The following is an 18,013-nucleotide window of genomic DNA, read 5'->3' as shown; positions in this document are numbered from 1 at the left end:
TGAAGGCTTTGTCAAACACCACTTGTTAGGCATGAAATCATGGCTCCACATGAAACCTTGCTCTCAGAGCTGGTGTTACGCATAGGCTGCCCTCTCTCCCAGCTCTGGTGGCAGCAAGAGGAAAGGGACAGCACAAACACTTACCAGTCTCCTGCACAGGAGGATGTGCCCGGTGAGCAGGATGCAGGGACAGGAGCATCTCACCAGGCATTTTATCATTTCACATGGCAGGAAGGCAGCAGCTGTGGTGGAGGTTCTGTCACAGACCCAGGGTGTTGCAGTGCCCATGGCCACAATGCAGGCTGGCCTGGGCACACCAGCACTCACTGTGCTGAGCCCAGCTGCTGCCCACCCCTGCTTAATCTCTGCATCCTTGACAGTGCCTCAGCCCGTGCATCCACAGGAATCTGTATGGGTCCTCATTGCTGGCAATGAAGTGCTCAGAGCAAATGACAGAGGCTCCTTCAACTCTGGCACTGCTCCCTGCATCTGGCCTTCACTTGTGAGCTCCCCAGGGCTTTGCCTAGACCCTTGAGTGAATCCAGTACCTTTTACCCCCACATAATTAACACAAATCTCAGCCAGCCCCTCTGGGGTGGATGTGCCCATCGGCACCTCTTCCTGCCCAGGTGATTCCATGAGACCATTGCTGCACGCCATGGCCAGCCCCCTGCAGCACCCATGCACCCTGAGTTACACAAAAAGTGACTGTTGTCCCAGTAATAGGAACCTTGATGAAAGAGGAGCCTGAGCAAGGCAGAGGGAGGACAGAGGCACCCCCTGCCCTTTTCACCAGTGCAGGAGGCTCTGAGTGCAGCACCACAATTCCGGGTGAAACACAGCATCCCCAGGGCTTCACCATCAATGGCACATGAGATGAGGGCCAACACATAATCCCTGTGCAGACTGCCTTATCTTAAGGTGTCTTAAGCCCTTAAGGGCTGCAGCAGCTTTTCATTCATCCCCGAGATCAGCCCCCCTCTGTGACTTAACTTAAAGAGCAGTATTGAAGATAATTCTTCAAGCCTCGCTCTGGAGGGAGGGCAGCTCTGGGGCTTTTGATTTCAAGTATGAAAAATGGAATTGCAGGTAACGACGCCTCTTGCTGCAGCGCAAGCAAGAAACCTGTCTGCGTTTCATGGCTGGTCCCCGTGTGCTGAAGTGAAAGAGGATTTCTGCTTTCATTTCAAAACTTATTTATATTTCAGCCCGAAAGGCCGCCTCATCTGGGAGCTCTCTAGTGGCCAGCAGTCCCTCCTGCATCTGGTGTTACTTAGCCAGCAAGTTTTCTTCTGCGTTGCCTGGGGGCCAGAAGGCGAAACACGGGTTAAAATTGTTTAGAGAACAAACCTCTGTTAGAACGCTTTATTGGAGTCCAGGGAAATTACTTCTAAAACACATACACATCATATTAGCAGCAATAAGACACTTTTTAACAGCCCGCTGTAAAAGTAACGACGTTTCAGAACGGAGCCAGCGTTTCAAACCCGTCTGTACAGAGATGACATCAGACACACGGTTTATGTTTCCACTTTCCACGGTGTGAAAGAAAATACACTGCTAAATGCGCTTACCTTTAGCTAATAAGTTTGCTGAACTCGGATAGTTTGGGTGTGTAATTGCTAGAGCTCAGAAAACTTCATTTTCACAGAAAGCTAAAACCAGGGTTTTCTTTCATTTAAAGGTTTCTCGGCTTGTATCAAACCCACCCTCCTCAGTCCTTACTGGGTTCTGCCACTCTTGACGCTTAAATCTGCTGCTATATTTAAGTTATTATGAGGTGACAAATTAGTCTAGGAAATGAATAGTGAACACAGGACCTGTGCCAGCGGCTGTCTCGCAGCGTTACATCGAACGTGTTTAGGTTCACCTGGTTGACATCAACCTTCCATCTCCCCCTGTGGTTTGGTGAGGGATGGAGGTGCCAGTGGCCGGGTGCTGGGGTGGGCAGCCTGGAGCCACACCAGACATCCTGCAGGACCCTGCCCTCTCCCTGGCAGCACCAGTGCCCAGACCACCCTGGCCTCAGTACCTGCTGATGTCAAGGGAGCAGTTGCATTAAATCATACAATCATAGAATAGTTAGGGTTGGAAAGGACCTTAAGATCATCCAGTTCCAACCCCCCTGCCATGGGCAGGGACACCTCACACTAAACCATGTCACCCAAGGCCTCGTCCAACCTGGTCTTGAACACTGCCAGTGACTTCTCAGCTGAAAATGGAGAGGTTGGGTTATCTCCACATGCATCTCCTGTGAGCAGAAGAGGGCTCTGCTCTGTTTCACTCCACCACGAGGAGGTGGGCTGTGTGCATTCAGTTCAAGGAGGTGCAGACCCAGCTGATTCCAACCCTGCCTGGAGTAAGCTAGGTCCAAGCACATTATACATTATACGTTGCTTTTGCTTACAGTTACCTGCCCTTGATGGCATTTTCTTCAGGGAACAGGAACTCCAGAGGGCTGTTCCCATGAGCAAAAGGTGCCATCAGCTTGGGTACAGAGACAGGCAGTGCGATGAGGATGTGCTGGCATGCACACGCTAAAGCTAGCCTGAGGTTTCCACATAATCTTAAAAAAGGAGTAAAAAATACAAATTATGAGAGCAGGAAAAAGAAATCTGAGCAAACAACACTAATGGGGTTTTTCATAACCTCTTAAACCACCTCCTATGTTTATAAATGAAAGAGAAACATCAGCGGTTCCTAGCTTGAGATCCCATTTCCTTGTTAATGAGAAACACCCTGAATACTTCTCAGTCTGTTTTCAGATGTTGCCTTCTCGCAGCAATGACCATCTCAAGCATTCACCCTTTTGCTAATGCACACCTTTGCAAAGATAGACACCCTGGGGTTTTATTCTTATTACAGCCGTATGTTTTTCTCTTTTTATATATGGGAACAAGCATTTTCCTAATCTTAAAGAAACCCTTCTCAGAAGGGCTGCAGATACGAAACATTTCTAAGGTGCAGTTTTCTTTGATTTCCAAAGAATTTGATTTGGCGCTAGAAAGCTATGGAAAATAATCCCAGTGAGAAAGGAGTAACAGAGAGCCAGGTTCTTCCAGAGCCTCCGACAGCCTTTCAAGTTGGCCTGAAAACCTCATTGTTAATCGAAATAATTGCATGAGAACCGATCAGGAAATCCTGAAACATTCAAAATGAAAACTTGTCATTACAAATTCACCATGGTGGCTAAAAACCAGATTATCTCTGTCAAAAGCTGTGGGAAAGTTTGCTTTGTAGCAAGAGGGGCAGAAATAAATATTTGCCCGATCTGTTTTGTTTACCCTAAAAACATACACACATGGGCAGCACTGCAATTAAACGCTATTTTCTTTCCCCCCATGTGCACAGCATTTGAACTGCCCATGTGAGGAGCTTTTAAAGCATCTCTCCCAGGAGTCAGGGGGATGGCTCGATGCCAGTGACTTACTCAGACAGTTACACCATGGCGGGGCAGGTTGGGCTGCTCTGAATTTCAAGCCTCATTTCTTCGGTCTCACCTCTGAGTCCATTTAAACGGGGCTGACCCCCTGCTATAATATGAAGTAATTTAAAGCAGACGCACAAAGGGCCACTGCAAACGTACCTGCGAACGCGTTGTTATGTTTGGTGGCAAACACCAGGCGCATGCACAACCTCCCGGCACACACGTTAGGGCAGGGTGAAGGGTGCTGGCAGGGTCTGTTTCCCCACAACAACGTGCAGACTCCCCACACTACAGTATTTACACCACGTAAGAAATTGCATGTTTTCTTGAGGAAGAGTGGTGCTGGGGGTGACTGCGTTGGTGGAAGAGCTGGACCCCATGCGGGGACCAGGAGCAGAGACCTCTTCTGTGACTGGTACCAGGGAACATCCCCAGCACTTGGTTATGCCAAGATACCCAGCACCATGTGGCGGCCCTAGGTTAGCCCTTGTGAGCCCAACTACCACCAGCACTGCACTGCCACCTCCTCTCCCATGGATCCCCTTCCCTGCCTATGGGGTCCTGGAGGCTTCTCTTGAGGAGGTCCTTCCCTGCCCAGGGGTTCAGCATTTTCATCAATTTCAAGTCAAGGGACTGCTCAAGTGATGGCCCAGCTTCCTTGGGGACACCGGGCTAAAACAAGGGGTCCAAACACTGCTGTTCATGGCCCTGCAGTGGTCATGGGCCTCTCCTGTACATACCCTGAGAACAAAGTCCTCTCCGCTGACCACTGCTGTTGCAGGGACAACATCAGAGTTATGGATGTAAAAGGTCTCCAGTTTGGGCTCTCATTTGTAACAGCTGTTTGTGAGGTTAGTGGTGTGCTTTGTTTTGAAAATAAGGTCCACACTTATAAAAGTGTCATTTAGAAATGAAGTTGGTTAAAAAAATAAATTAGAAAAATAGAAGAAAAAAGGATTCCAGCCCAGTGGTCTGGCCCTGCTGGTCCAGTCCCCTGTGACAACAGCCTTCAAACAGGTGAAGAGAAAAGCAAGAGCTGGAGAAGGAGCGAATGGTCACCACATTTAGGAACACCTGTGGGAAGTGACCACAGCAGGAAACAGTTCAGAGCATCTTGGAAAATACATGCATGATGCCCATAACCCACCACTGCTCCTGATGGGGCTGGAGACCTTGGGACACTTCACCCCAGGACCCCACCAGAGCATCCGCTCATCCCACTGGCATCACATGAAAGTGCAGCAATCCTCAGTGAGGCACAAAGATCCTTTCAAAGTCTGTTCTTGCCTGAAACAACTCACAGCTAAACAAAAGTACGGCTTATTTTATCCAGATTTAGCAAGCCTTGGCTCTTCATCATCTCAGGAGACTGGGATCTTGGTGCTTCTCCCACTCGAGTCATCAGGAATGTTGCCACAGGCTCCAGACGGCAGCCAGACCTTATCCTACACCCTTATCTGTCCAGCTGACACCTTTTCATTTCCCAGTGCCTGTCATAACAACAAATATTCCAGAGCTGAGCATTGCTACAAGTAGAGTGGGACAGGCAGCAGCTTTCTGCTGCAGCACAGGCAGGTGATGGGTGCTTGGTCTTGATTGCTGTGGGTCCAAACCCCACAGTCACTGCAAATCAAACCCTGTGCTGGGAGCCCCAGTGGTGGAGGCTGAGCCGAAGGGACCATCTGAGATGCCCCAGCCCTTCAGCTCTCGCTCTGTGGTTGGGGTTTCTCTTCCCTGGCCATGGGGCAGCACCACAGGCACGATGTGTGTTGTAGGAATGAGAAATGCTGGCATTTTGCTCCTCCTGGCCCCTGCAGTGCAGTGAAGGGATGGCTCACACCAAAGTGCTGTGGCTAGGACTGACTAGGCTTGTGACAGCATGTGAATGTACTGTGAGGGTGCTGAGGCGCTGGCACAGGATGCCCAGAGAAGCTGTGGCTGCCCCATCCCTGGCAGTGCTCAAGGGCAGGTTGGACACATGGGCTTGGAGCAAGCTGCTCTAGTGGAAGGGGGTTGGAACTGTATGAGCTTTAAGGTCCCTTCAACCCAAACAGTTCTGTGATTCTATGATTCTAGGATCCACAGCACCACTTCTATGCAAGGAAGAGGAGTGGTTTGACACAATGCTGTTTCCAAGTAAGAAGCGGTGGCAGCTACAGGCTGGCTGCCTCCACATTCAATTTAATTTTCAGCAAGTTTCTGCAGGATGCAGCAATGAATTCCTGTAAAACCCCGGGAGCAGACACATCCCGTGTGCATCCCCTCGCAGGACCATCACTTCTGGTGTCAGACACCGGGCGTGCTTCCAGCCACCTGCCCTGCTGGGTTATGCATCTCACTGGCATCACGAGCTGTGGCTGGTAACCCCTCATCACCAACTGACAGCTCTGACCAGATATTTGCGCCTGCACGTACACAGAGAGGGGTTTGCCCCAGCAGAACGGGCAGAGGAGGCACAATGCTATTAGCAGCAGGCACCTTCTTCCCACCCCTTGAAGAAACGGAGAAACTCAAAGGGAATCAAGGATACCTTAAGAGAGGAACAGAAACCAATGGAGAGCTGTGCTGGGAGGGAAAGAGGCCAGGGAGCAGGATTATAGATGAACAACATGTGCAGTGTAATTAATCTAGATTAGTTTTTATTTTATAGCATTAGCAGCCCTCAGTCACAGCATGTGGTGATCTGGTCTTGCGAGTTCCCAGCCTTTGCAGGGCTGGGCCGGCTCACCCGGCGCTGGGAGAGCTCCAAGCACAGCATCAGCGCGCAGGAAGCAGCGCTGGTGACTCACCGGCTGCATGCTTGCTCGGAGACTAATGAACTCATACCCGGCACTCCGGCCCTTTCCACGGCCCCTTCCATTAATCTTCTGGTTTAAAAGCACAGCGGTTGCTCAAGGGGGAAATTCCCACCGAGCACAGGGATCTGTGCCGGCAGCTCCCCTGCACCGACCTCCTTGGCAGCCCTCGCACAGACAAACGTCCGACTCCTCCGACCCGGCAGCAGCGCTTGGGGGCCGCTGGGACTTGCGGCTCTTCCTCCCAGCTCCACTGCCCTCGGAGGCTGGGTCTCCTGCAACGCATGCCGGGGGATGGGGCTTCGGGCCGCCTTCGTGTCTGGGGGATGAAGCGCAGAAGCAGGGGCTCGCCCTGGTGTCAGGCAGCTCATGGCGATGTCTTTATTCCCAGAAAAGATTCATCTTCTGCAGTAGCCTCTCTGAAGAGCTCGATGCCATCCTCACTCACTGCCCTCCCAGCCTCCCCCATGCAAACCCTGGAGGTCTGGGGTTTTGCTTTCCCTACATTACAAATTGCCACATGCTGTCCCGTTAACAACATGTACTACCCCGACCCGGCCCACGTATCTGTTGTGCCTGGGGCAATAACGGAGCTTTTTCAGCCTCAAAAATCTGAAGCACGCTTAATTTTCCTCAAATTCCTGAGACACACGAGCTGCACAGCACCACAAACAGCAGGAAAACCCGGGATCTTGGAGACAGTGTGTGCCAATGTCATCTGTGCTTCCCTTTTCACGCAGGACAGACTGTATTTAACATCTTCATGTGGAAAACTCCCCAGTCATTCCATGGAGAGCAGAGCCCTGCAACCGCAGCCTTTGCCCCAGAGGCTTTGCAGCACCGGGGAGTGGGACAACCAGTGCAACCAGGGACTGGGGGTCCAGTTACCACACAGCTACTTTACTCCATCCTTTGACTTTATTTTATATTCGTATTTCTTCAATATAATAGAATACAACTTATTTTACATCATGTGTACAAACTATATCACAATGCTTTACAGAGCAAAGCATGAATTACATGGTAAAAACTGGGAGAAAAACAATGATGTCCTCTGCACTGCCAAGCCCCTGTTTTCTCCCTATTCAGTGACCCCCCAGGACACCCTCAGTCTACTGGGGAATTCCCATCCAATTCCTGGCCCATCACCAATGCACTCCCCCCTTTCCAGAGCACAGGCAGGGCTGAGGCCCCACTGCTGCCCTGCAGCCAGCCTGGGGACTTGTCGCATTTAACCTCCCCTCGTTCTTATCTCTGTTTGTTCACACAACAAAAAGCAGCTCCCTTTCTTCTTAGCAACATAAGTATTCCCAAAGTAATCACTGCAAACTCATGGAAAAACCCCACATCATTCTTTTCTCTGAGGATGAGCTATCTTTTACACAGAGCACATGGGTGGCCCCAGATAAACCACTGGGTTTGGCAGAGCTGTTTGCTGCGTTTATGAAAGCAGTAAATCCATCAGGCTCCACAGTAACAGAGCCAGGCAGGATGAGGACCTGCCTCCTCTGATAGCCTCTTCTTGTATCTGCTTTCTGAACACAACTAGGAAAAGCACTCATAACCACCATTCGTGATATTATGGGATATTCTAAGTGACATTAGGTTGATGACTGCAAAGTCTCCAAGTCCTAGCAACAAGAGCACCAACAAGGGGAAAAGGGAAGGTTTTGGAGGCTGGGAGAGAGCAGGGCGGTGGACAGAAGGAGCCGCCATGAGTTGGGGGTCACACATACAGTGGGGAGATTGCAAGGACAGACAGAGGGAAACAGACCTTACTGCCAGAAGGAAAGCTTTCAGGTGGATCCCCAAAGAGATCCCTGTAGGAATCCTGGACAAAACACACCTGTGCAAATACACAGACACATAGCAACAAGAGGAAGGTATCAGCTGCGGCTTCCCCAACGCCTGTGTTACTGCAGAACATCCCATTGTGGACAGGGCGCTATTTTAACAAACATTTTTAATGAGTAATAAGAATAATAAACACCCATTTTCCATTCTCTAACCCAATGGAATAAATGTATAAATTCGCAGCATCTGTACAACGACGTTGTGTCCAGAAACCTCCCCAAATATGGAAGGATCGGGATCCCTTCCTGAAAGAGCAAAACTGAACACACCCATGGCAGAACTGATGACAATGGGCAGAAAAAGAGCAAAGGAAGGCGTGTAGGAATAAGTTTCCCTACAGTGCTTAAATTAGAAACATAGGTCAAATATACATTTGATGCGTAGGAAAAAATGGTTAGTGGACAAAAAACCAGAGAGTTTTCCTAACTTCAGAGTTCGCTTCCTTTCCTAATCCCTTTCATTCCAGTTTTACATCAATGAATCAGACTTTGACCTAAAACCTTTGCAGCAGGAGAACTAGCCAAATGCTTGAATTAAATATTGCTTATAAAAATCTATTTCCTTTTCGTAACAGCAAACTTTCCAACTGGGAAAACAGTCTGAGGCCCACATGCTTTCTAAGTCTGTGTAAAGAGAAGTTTCTCTCTCTTGCATCCCATCCCTCATAATCTGGAAAAGAGACAGCCTTACACATCGAATTCTTTTCCAGGAGAAACTCAGCAGGATATTTGCTTAACCAGGAGCAATTCTTTACATCTAAATGATTCTTGAATGATCTCTTCATTTCTGACCACACTTCCTGTCGTCCTCGAAACCACTTCAAGTACAACAGGTCTCTGCTGACCCTCATGGCTGCTGTTCCGTGTTTCAGGAATTCCTCCTGACCAGGACCCGGAGCATCTGCTGCAGCTCTTCTGGGCCCAGCAGACACAGGACAAACCTGTCCTGGCTTCACTATAAGGTCAAGTGCTACTGTGAGGTTATTCCAGCAGGGAACATAAAAATCTCAGGCCCTGCCCACAACTGCACTGAGAGAGCCCCAGAACAACCTGAGCAAAATAACCCCATGTTTTACAGTGTATGTGTATTGTATAGTTATAACCTCTGGAGCAGACCAGCCATGGCTCATTGAGTACACACTAATAAAGCTACACAATGGCCTCGTGAGCAAAATAACCACATTGCCAGGTTACGTGTGGCCACAGTGGCAGAGGTAGGTTTTAAACTACAGTGTAAAACGTTTTCAAGAGCAGACTGAGACCTGGGGAATAGGAGCAGGTCCTGCCTGTCTAATTTTGCTTTTAATCAATGGAGGGGAATGAGCTCTTATCTCTCCTTAAAGCCCGGCCATGATGCACAACTGATGAAGATGGGAACTGCAATAGCAAAGGCTTTATTAAATAAGTATTGGTTAGTCCATACAAAGCTTCTCCCCCAGTGGAGGCTATGACTATGATTTAAAAACCATTCAAGGCCTAAGCAGGGCTTTGGTGACTGTGTTATAGTCCTATTTTATTAGTCCATCAGTCATCGCTCTTGGCTCAGCTTACGAGCAGCCATTTCTCAGACCATGGAAAGGAGGTTGTATCTTCCCTACAAGCAAGCAGACGACCATCATGTTTAACTAACGATGGAAGCTTTGCCTGTGGAAAATATCATTTAAGTTTCCATATTGGTGGCATAACTGGAATATCTAAGTAATTGCGTGAGTGTTTTCTTGGACTAGTTTTAAGATTACTGCATAAAAGGAAATGCTTTGAAGTTCTGGCAGAAATGAGAACTGGAACTGGTGGCTTTATAGCCTGCTGGGCCTGTCAGGGGCCATAGGCATATATTTAGAGCAGCAATAAGGTCAAGCTTTTCTGTTGTTCTCAAGAAACACAGGAACATTTCTTGGGAACTCTTCCTTAACAAGAGCGAAGGAGGGAGCTCTGCCTGTTCTGCTCCTGACTTGTAAATGGTGGCTTTTCATGGTGCTCTGCAGATGCACAACGATGGGCTCAAGAAGCACAAATAGTCCAGGGCCCACTCCTACAAAGAAGCACATGGCAACAAACCTGGAAGCAATGCAGACTTGAGGCGAGCCCTTTGCTGTGGTCTGTGTACACACAGGGGCATCCTTCTGCCCTTTCCACCACGTAGGCACGCTCCAGCACGGGGAAGATGTCCTGCAGATCTCATCCTGCAGTGAGTTTCTGTGACCCTCTGCCTGGGGCCTCATGTTCTTGCAGGAACACGGCGCCACGATTCAAGGCACAATCACAAGACCCTCCTCAACTACCCCAGTGCAGATGGCACTTTATCAGATGCTTTCACTGCACAGAAGATCGACTCCTACCTGCCATATCCTGCTGCCTCCATTAAGCAGTTAAGACTCACACAGCAAACTCCATACACAAGTTATGCAAACGACATAACAATAGTGGACAAGACAAAAAGAGGTGCAAAACATTTAGAGTCTAGTATGGCACCAGCAGCTCAGAACATTCTTTTTGCTTTACGCCTCTTGCTGCAATTGGATCAGTACTTTTCTACACAATCTTTATCACACCTTATTAATGAAAACATAATACACTTCTGTTAAAGCAAAACAGTACCGTTTCCTAGCATTTCACACTGATCCCTGTTCTAAATGTGCAAATGGAGATGTGTTGAGTTTTGAAGGACACAGAAGATCCTACTAAATACCCACTAAATAGCTCTTCTTTAGAAAGTGCTGTATGTAGATATAAGGACCACTGAAATAGTCTGGAAAGCGCAGACCGTACCCTGAGGCAGTGATGCTTCAAACATGTGCTGAAGCCCATAAAAATAAGTTAGAGGCTGTGCTGACAGACAGGATGAAGGGAAAATCTGTTTCTAGGATTAGTAGCTACAAAAGGTCTTCCAGATTCTGGAGTAATCACAGGATGAGATTTCCAGATGGCTAACCAGGATCTTAGTAAGACCAGAGAAGAGACACACATCCCTAAAGCTACCAGGCACAGCGAATCTCTTGGATAAATGGTATCTCAAGGGCGCTCCTGACAATTGTCACATGAAGGTGGCACCCAAAACCTTCTCCAGACAAGGTTCAGCCTCTTCAATACTGGACAAAATCTCTTCACCTTCCTGGAAGCAAGAATGAAAACTGCTTCTTGCCCTTTGTGCCTGCCAGGACACCAGCCCCTAGCCACGGGCAGACCCATGCTGAGCCCTTTGGGGAGGATTTGTCTGGGGCACTGCTGTAAGACAGACAATCCTGGACCCAGTAAGGAGCTGGTGTATGTTTGTGAGATGCCCCAAACCATCTCACTTCTGCCCCCGTGCCAGCTGGGATAACCAGTAAAAGCTGCTGGTTTGGGATGAGGGTGAAGACACTTGATAAGCTCAAAATAAGGCATGAAGTGCCATCAGGGAGCTACCTCTCTCACAAGGGAGCTGAAAAGACAGAACATCTTCAGATGTGGTTTTACCCAGGTGTTAGTGTGGGACTTGACATCAGAGCAAGTTAAACATGGCAGAAGCCGTAAGAAGCAAGTCGGCAGCCTCCTCCAAACCACCCTGGCAGCACCAGCAGCCTTCACAGGGCCAGGCATCAGGCGGAAGGGTCAGTCCATGAGCACTCCCCACCCCAGCTGCTAGCCTGGCAGCCCTACCAGCAGCAACAGGAAAAGGCAACAGCGACATGAGAGAAATCAGGAATCTGACCCAAAAGTTTGCTAAGCCAGCCCTGGCTTAAGGGCAGGGAGAAGTGGCAACAGCCACTGCATGAGAAAGGCTTGGAAAATGCTGTTCTGCCCCTGCAACAATGCAATGTTTGTCTTCACTTACAGAGGAAACAATTTGGAAAGTATAACAGGTACACACAGGCTTAGGAACCTGTGGACCACAGCACTGCCGCTCTGTGTGCCAGCAGTTACACTGCACAGCTCATCCAGCTGACAGGGCTCCTGCTCCTCAGCAGCAGCATCCAGCAAAGTCCGGGGTTGAGAAGGAAAGAGCCCTCGGCTGGGGTTGAGGGGGGGCAGAAGAGCTTTGGGCTAAGCTCCAGAAAGGAGGAAGATAAAGGCAGTGAGTTAAGGCTGAATGAGCCTCACTCCAGGCTCTCCTGGCTCTGTGCTGGAACACTGGCCCCTCACATGGCCAGGTTTGAAAACAAACTCACTGAAAACAATCACTGATGTTTGCTAAACACTTTTCCTTTTTCAAAACAAACACACAAACAAACCCGAAGAACTTCCATGTCCTTGCATGACTAGCACAGATGCAGCTCCTTACTTCCTGAGAGGCACAGGGAGCCCGCATCCCTGCATGAAGGCAGGTGCTAGGAAACGGGAAGCGTATGGCTCTTTTCCTCGTGGCAATTCACTACAGGACCAATTCTTTCCAGTAAATCTGGCACAGAAAATCCAGTTGAGGAGGAAGCAGGGTTTTCTCTCTCCAGCCAGCAGCACACAGCAGCGTGTTGCTGCCAATGTGCAGCTCACACAGAGATGGAGCCTGCTGGTCTGCGGCTTTCCCCTTCAGAGCAAGTTATCTCCCATTCAGGTACAAAACAGATGCAAGAACCCAGCCAGGCCAGTGCTCTTGGCTGTTCACAGGACATCTTTAAAAGCTGAATGACAAGCTGTAGAGCAGATGTTCACCCTTGGCAGCAACGACAGCCATGCTGTGATGTATCGTTTTGCTTTTCAGCTCTGGCCAAAAAGGATGCACATTTCCTCCACGCTGTGTTATGTAGAAGAGACTGAACCTGAATGGGGTGGTATTTGCTAACAGACATCAGCAAACTCCTCCGGTAGGAAACCAAGCACTTTACTGGCAGCTCATCAGTGCCCCAAACACCACCACTCAATGACTAACACATTGAATCCCAGAAATGAGACAGCGGTTACTGTTACTTTATGGTTCAGGCATCATTTACAAAAGGCTTTTGGAGGAGTGCAAAAGCAGATTTCTGGAAGAAGCTGGAAGAGGACGAAAGAGCTGCCAGCACTCCCCAGCAGGCTGCAAGCAACAGAGTCGAAAAGAAGGAGAAAAGTGAATGATTTTTGCTAATAAATTACAGTTTGGAAAGGAGTAAAGCCCGCCTCACGGAGCTGATCTGGCGCGGGACACGGCGTCTGTCTTAAATACACACTTGAAGATGAATCACGTATGTCTCATAAGGACACTGTTCCTAAAATTCGCTCTCCCATAACCGTTTAAGGTTCCTGCTCTGCAATAAAAGATGACGTCATTATTTATGTTAATAAACATAATGGTGCTCAGTTCAAACCTAGGAAACCAGCCTCTTCCCTCTTGAAGTTTAGTAACCCCAGTAACTTTCGTACCAGGTCAGAGACTGGCCAGGGTATAAATAGAAACACAGAAAGATGAGAAAGGTGCAGAAGTGACCCAAACATGTACTTGACACATATTTCCTTTGTTCTTAGAAAACTGGCTAAGTTAAAAGTGATGTAGTACTCAAGGCTCTCACTCTGGCCATATTAGGGAGATTAAACTTCCGCACAGGAGAGCTGCAACCAAAAAGTATTGCAATTATACTAAGCACAAATAGCTTTTTCTTGAACACCGAGCATGCACGAGGCCTCCCCTCTCCCCCCCAGCTTACATTTCATGAGATTTTGGACAGTCACAGAAAACTCTCCTTCCATATGTTCAGGATGTTAAGATTTCAACCTCCTTGCAGCAGGAAAATAAAGTCATCTTCTTTGTAATGCCACAGCACTGAGCACACACACACACAGTAACGCATGAACTGATCTCTGCCATTGCGGAAAACTGCAGGGATCCCGTAGCAGGTCTTGTTCCTGTCATGTCTGCAGATGCTCTGTTAAGGACTCCAGGGACATAGAGCAATTACTAGGGTTTGTTTCTGCTTTCCAGGAGCAGTTCTGTTTAGGAGAGAATAGAAAGGGATTATTTTTACCTTATAGTTTGGACTTACAGGGTGTGAACTGATGTTTTTCTTCCCACAGAGATACACTGTTGTAACAACTCAGTATTCTAGTGCTTGCAACAGGGGCTCCTTCATGAGCAGTGTACCAATCCCACGGGCTAAGGAGAGTGAGAAGCGGGGCCCAATTAGCAGCACAGCTGGGGCTGCAGAGGCAAAAGGACTGATGTATTTAGGCCACACACTGAGGGCTGCCTAAAGGGTTTTCTTCTTTTGTTTTGGGGGGCTTTGTTGGTTTGTGGGTTTTTTGCTCTCAGTCTGCTATACTCAACATCTGCTTCTGGTAAAATTAACTCTCTCATTTTCTTTCACATTAAATGTAGATTAAAACAGCGCTGTGAACCGCATTGTCTGACTCTGCGGGCCTGTAGGAAGTATCTATGATGCATTTTCCACTCGCATGTGTACAGAGGACAAAACATTTAAGTGAAGATAATTTTTTCCATATATATTATGTACATTATTATATACAAGAGAGAATTAAGACGAAACAAAACTAGAACAAAGATTCTTTGAAGTTTCAAATGAATCTTTGTCTATCTTCGCCATAGGGATGGCTAAAGCAAAGCTCCACAGATGAAGCAACAAATGAGGCGACAGACGCATCAAAGGCATCTCACTCGTAATACACGATTTAGCCAAAGCAGTACTAAGACCACGCAGAGGATGTACTGACACCAACACCATTCTTCCTACAGCAGAAGAGGTCCAGAGATCTTACCTTCTCCTGACGTGGTCAGGCACAGGTCCACCCTTGACTGTGCTCTACGCAAGTTCTGCCACTTTGAGCAGGGGAGCTACTGTCAGCAAGGGCTGTGCTCACACCAGCAGTGCTCACACCACGGCAGCATACGCTCTACTCTGCAAGATGATCTCCACCAAATCTCACCCCACAAGGTTTCCTGAAGTCTGCTTCCTAGAGACCTCAGCAACTAGAAAGGTTTAATAAACCCCCCTGGACATAACTGGCACCTACTTTCTTTACTGTTCACCTGGTCTATGCTGTAAGCAAAGGTTGCAAAAACCTGTGTTGTTGCAAAAAGCAGGAGTCTTATGCACTCGGACAGAGGGAAGCCCATGGACCCAGCTCTCACACAGTGGTGGAAGGTGCTGGCTTTGCATGGGCAACAGGAAGCTGCGGGTCACAGCAGACCCACAGGTCAATGCCAGGAAGAGAAAAAGAATGGAGCAGGCTTCCCATGAGGTTCAGGCCCAGGGCAGGAAAGCAGACACTGTCTCTAAGGCTCCTCTCTTGCAGCACACTGCATCAAAAGCACCTTCCACCTTGCTGCACCCACAGTCACAAGGGGCACACTCCTCCCTGCCCCAGGCAGCTGGGGGCTAGAGGCTACCCACCACCATGCTGGCTGAGGGAAGAAGGCAGCAGAGAGGAACAGAAAAGATAGGGATGCTCTCTCAAGGCCTAAAAGGTACTTTTTCCCTCTGAGGTACAACCCAGGAATGTCCCCATCCTTCCCGCATCTGCTCACTTTGCCCTCCCCTTCCTGATTACCCACCACCCCATGCCTCTCCTTTGCATTGCGTGGGAACTTTCCCCAAAACACAGTGTTTTCCCCTAATTTCCTTCCTCTCAGGATACCTGGAACTTCCTGCTGCCACCCCTCACGGTGACACAGGCCAGGTCACACTTCTCAGGGCAGCAGCTTATTGTCCATGAAACAAAACAATCACGCACAGAGCACAGGGCTGCTGCGTGCGCACTCGGAAACAACTCAACACCACGTATGAGGGCTTTCACATATTGAAGATGACAAGTACCTTATTTCAGCAAAAATAGCCTGACATATTTGAGGGAAAACAGAAGCAGCAACTACCAACAAGGACTCCATCCAGAAGGCTACAGGAGAAGGACTTTCCATAATGAAGTGTGTGCTGGAAATTTGTGTTTTGACATCTCAAGCGGTCAGGAGAGGCTCCTTGCTCAAAAGAGTCAGTTTTGCAAGCACTGAGCTGTGCAGCATAGTCACAAAAGAAGAAAAAGTCCTTTCCAGCTTCAGCATCACTTTCAAGTTACTGGGAGGCAGCCAGTGTATTTGGGGAAGGTTTTTAAACACCCACTTGCTAACTGAGAGATGCCTCAGCGGAGACGTGTGCACACAGCAAACACCATGTGTATCAACTCCAACCTCACCCTTCCAACATGTTGAAATTTAGAAGCTTGAAATAGTTTTACCTGAATCTGTATTGAGAAGCACAAAGTTTATCCTACTAAGACTATACAAGTAAGTAGTTTTATGCAATGCTCTGCTACAGACCTGTTCCTGCTACTTGAATCAAGAAGCCGTGCAAAAACACAGCTTATCACTGAGTGTGTTATTCATAAAATAGGAGTTCCATAAATACACTCAATATCAATGCTGGACTCCAGCCGAAAGCCAATCTCTAAGGCAGACCATGGTATAGTGAGATGTAAGAGCAAGACAGTGCTTTCCACTGATGGGCAAGTGTTCAAAGCATTATCACGTGGGTACTGCTGACTACTGGGCTTCAGTTCCCACCCTGGACACTTGCACACGCCGGAGCAAGTGCAATCATGTTTAATGAAATCCCCTTTTGCAACCCATCAGAACCCACATCACAGCCAGTCATCTCAGTCTGTGTGATTGCAGAGAAAACCACAGAGTTACAAGCTGGATGCAAGCAAGGGCACTATATGCCTGAGCCTGTAGACAGCTGTCACTCAGTGATGGGGCAACAACAGCTACAACCAGAGCAGAGTGGTCCACTTGGCTCAAAAACCTCCACAGACACAGCACTGAGCTTGAGCTGCTTTTGAACAGGTAAACTACCTGCACAGAAGATTGACATAGCCACAGGTCTCTGAAGGATTGGCTTTCCCTTTTTCATATTACAAGGGTCCACTTTCCACCTCCATTAGTCAGAACCAGGAAGGGCGAAGTGGAGCTGTCCCTAACCAGCATTAACAGGATGTGATTCTGCTCTGAGTCATCATCCCCTTTCTCTTCAAGTGGAGATGGCTGCTCACACCTGGATCACCGGACACTTATGGTAATACTCAAAACAAACAGACTGCTCTTCCAAGCTTGCTCTTCAGAGGCTGCAGGAAGCAACCTCCCCGTTAAACAGTTATAACTTTAGACTTTCACAGTATCTTCACAACCAAAAGGACTGAAGACCTCCAGTGTGCACTCAGAATCCACAGAATAATACAGCGGTTTTCTGATGAAATCCCTGGGCCAGCAGGACCTAGGTGAAGCCCTACTTACAGTCCAAGAAATGAAAACATGTAACCCATACAGCTGTGAAGTATGATTCAATACCCAGATATTGTTCTTTACCTTGGAATAAAAAACTTACCATGATTTAGTAATCTCCAGTGAAATGTATTTCATGGGAACTGGAAACCATTTACACCACATGAATGAAATGAAAGCCACTGTTTCATGACTCCAGGTGCATGTGAGTAGAACTGAGGTGCCTCAGTTGAGAAAGATCTCTGCCAGCACAGCAGTCCCATCTTCCATCTTGACACACGTTACATCAACACTTCACTGGTAAGTCTCCTTGCCCATCTAAGGGCAGTCGGTAGCAGACACCCAGGAGACCTACATTCCAAGCAGATGCAACATCCTACACATCTGACAAAGCACTTCCATTCTCACCAAAGAAATATCCCAGAAGCACTCATTCTGCTGGAATTATTCCAGTATTTGTTTCTTAATCACATGGGGAAGCATCAGTTTGGGGCAAATGGTTTTTTACCACTCTTTCTAGATTTGAAATGAGAAGCACCATGTCAGACGCTAGAGATTTCTTTGGTTTACTATTTGTCTACCAAGTCTCCTCCTGAACAGGGGCACATGTGCTAAGGAATACCCTCACTCACTGCCAAAGCAGTCTTCCATGTAAAGTAATGATAAGGGAGACTGACCATAATTTGCTATTGGCTAGGAGATGGTTAAGGAACGTTATAACATGATACTGCCCTGCAGGTGCACCATAGCAGCAACTTCA

Source organism: Pezoporus occidentalis, unplaced genomic scaffold (assembly GCF_034315485.1).
Source record: "Pezoporus occidentalis ecotype Australia unplaced genomic scaffold, CSIRO_AGI_Poc_V1 ctg149, whole genome shotgun sequence".
Taxonomy (NCBI): Eukaryota; Metazoa; Chordata; class Aves; order Psittaciformes; family Psittacidae; genus Pezoporus; species Pezoporus occidentalis.
Note: the sequence above shows the minus strand (reverse complement) of the source record.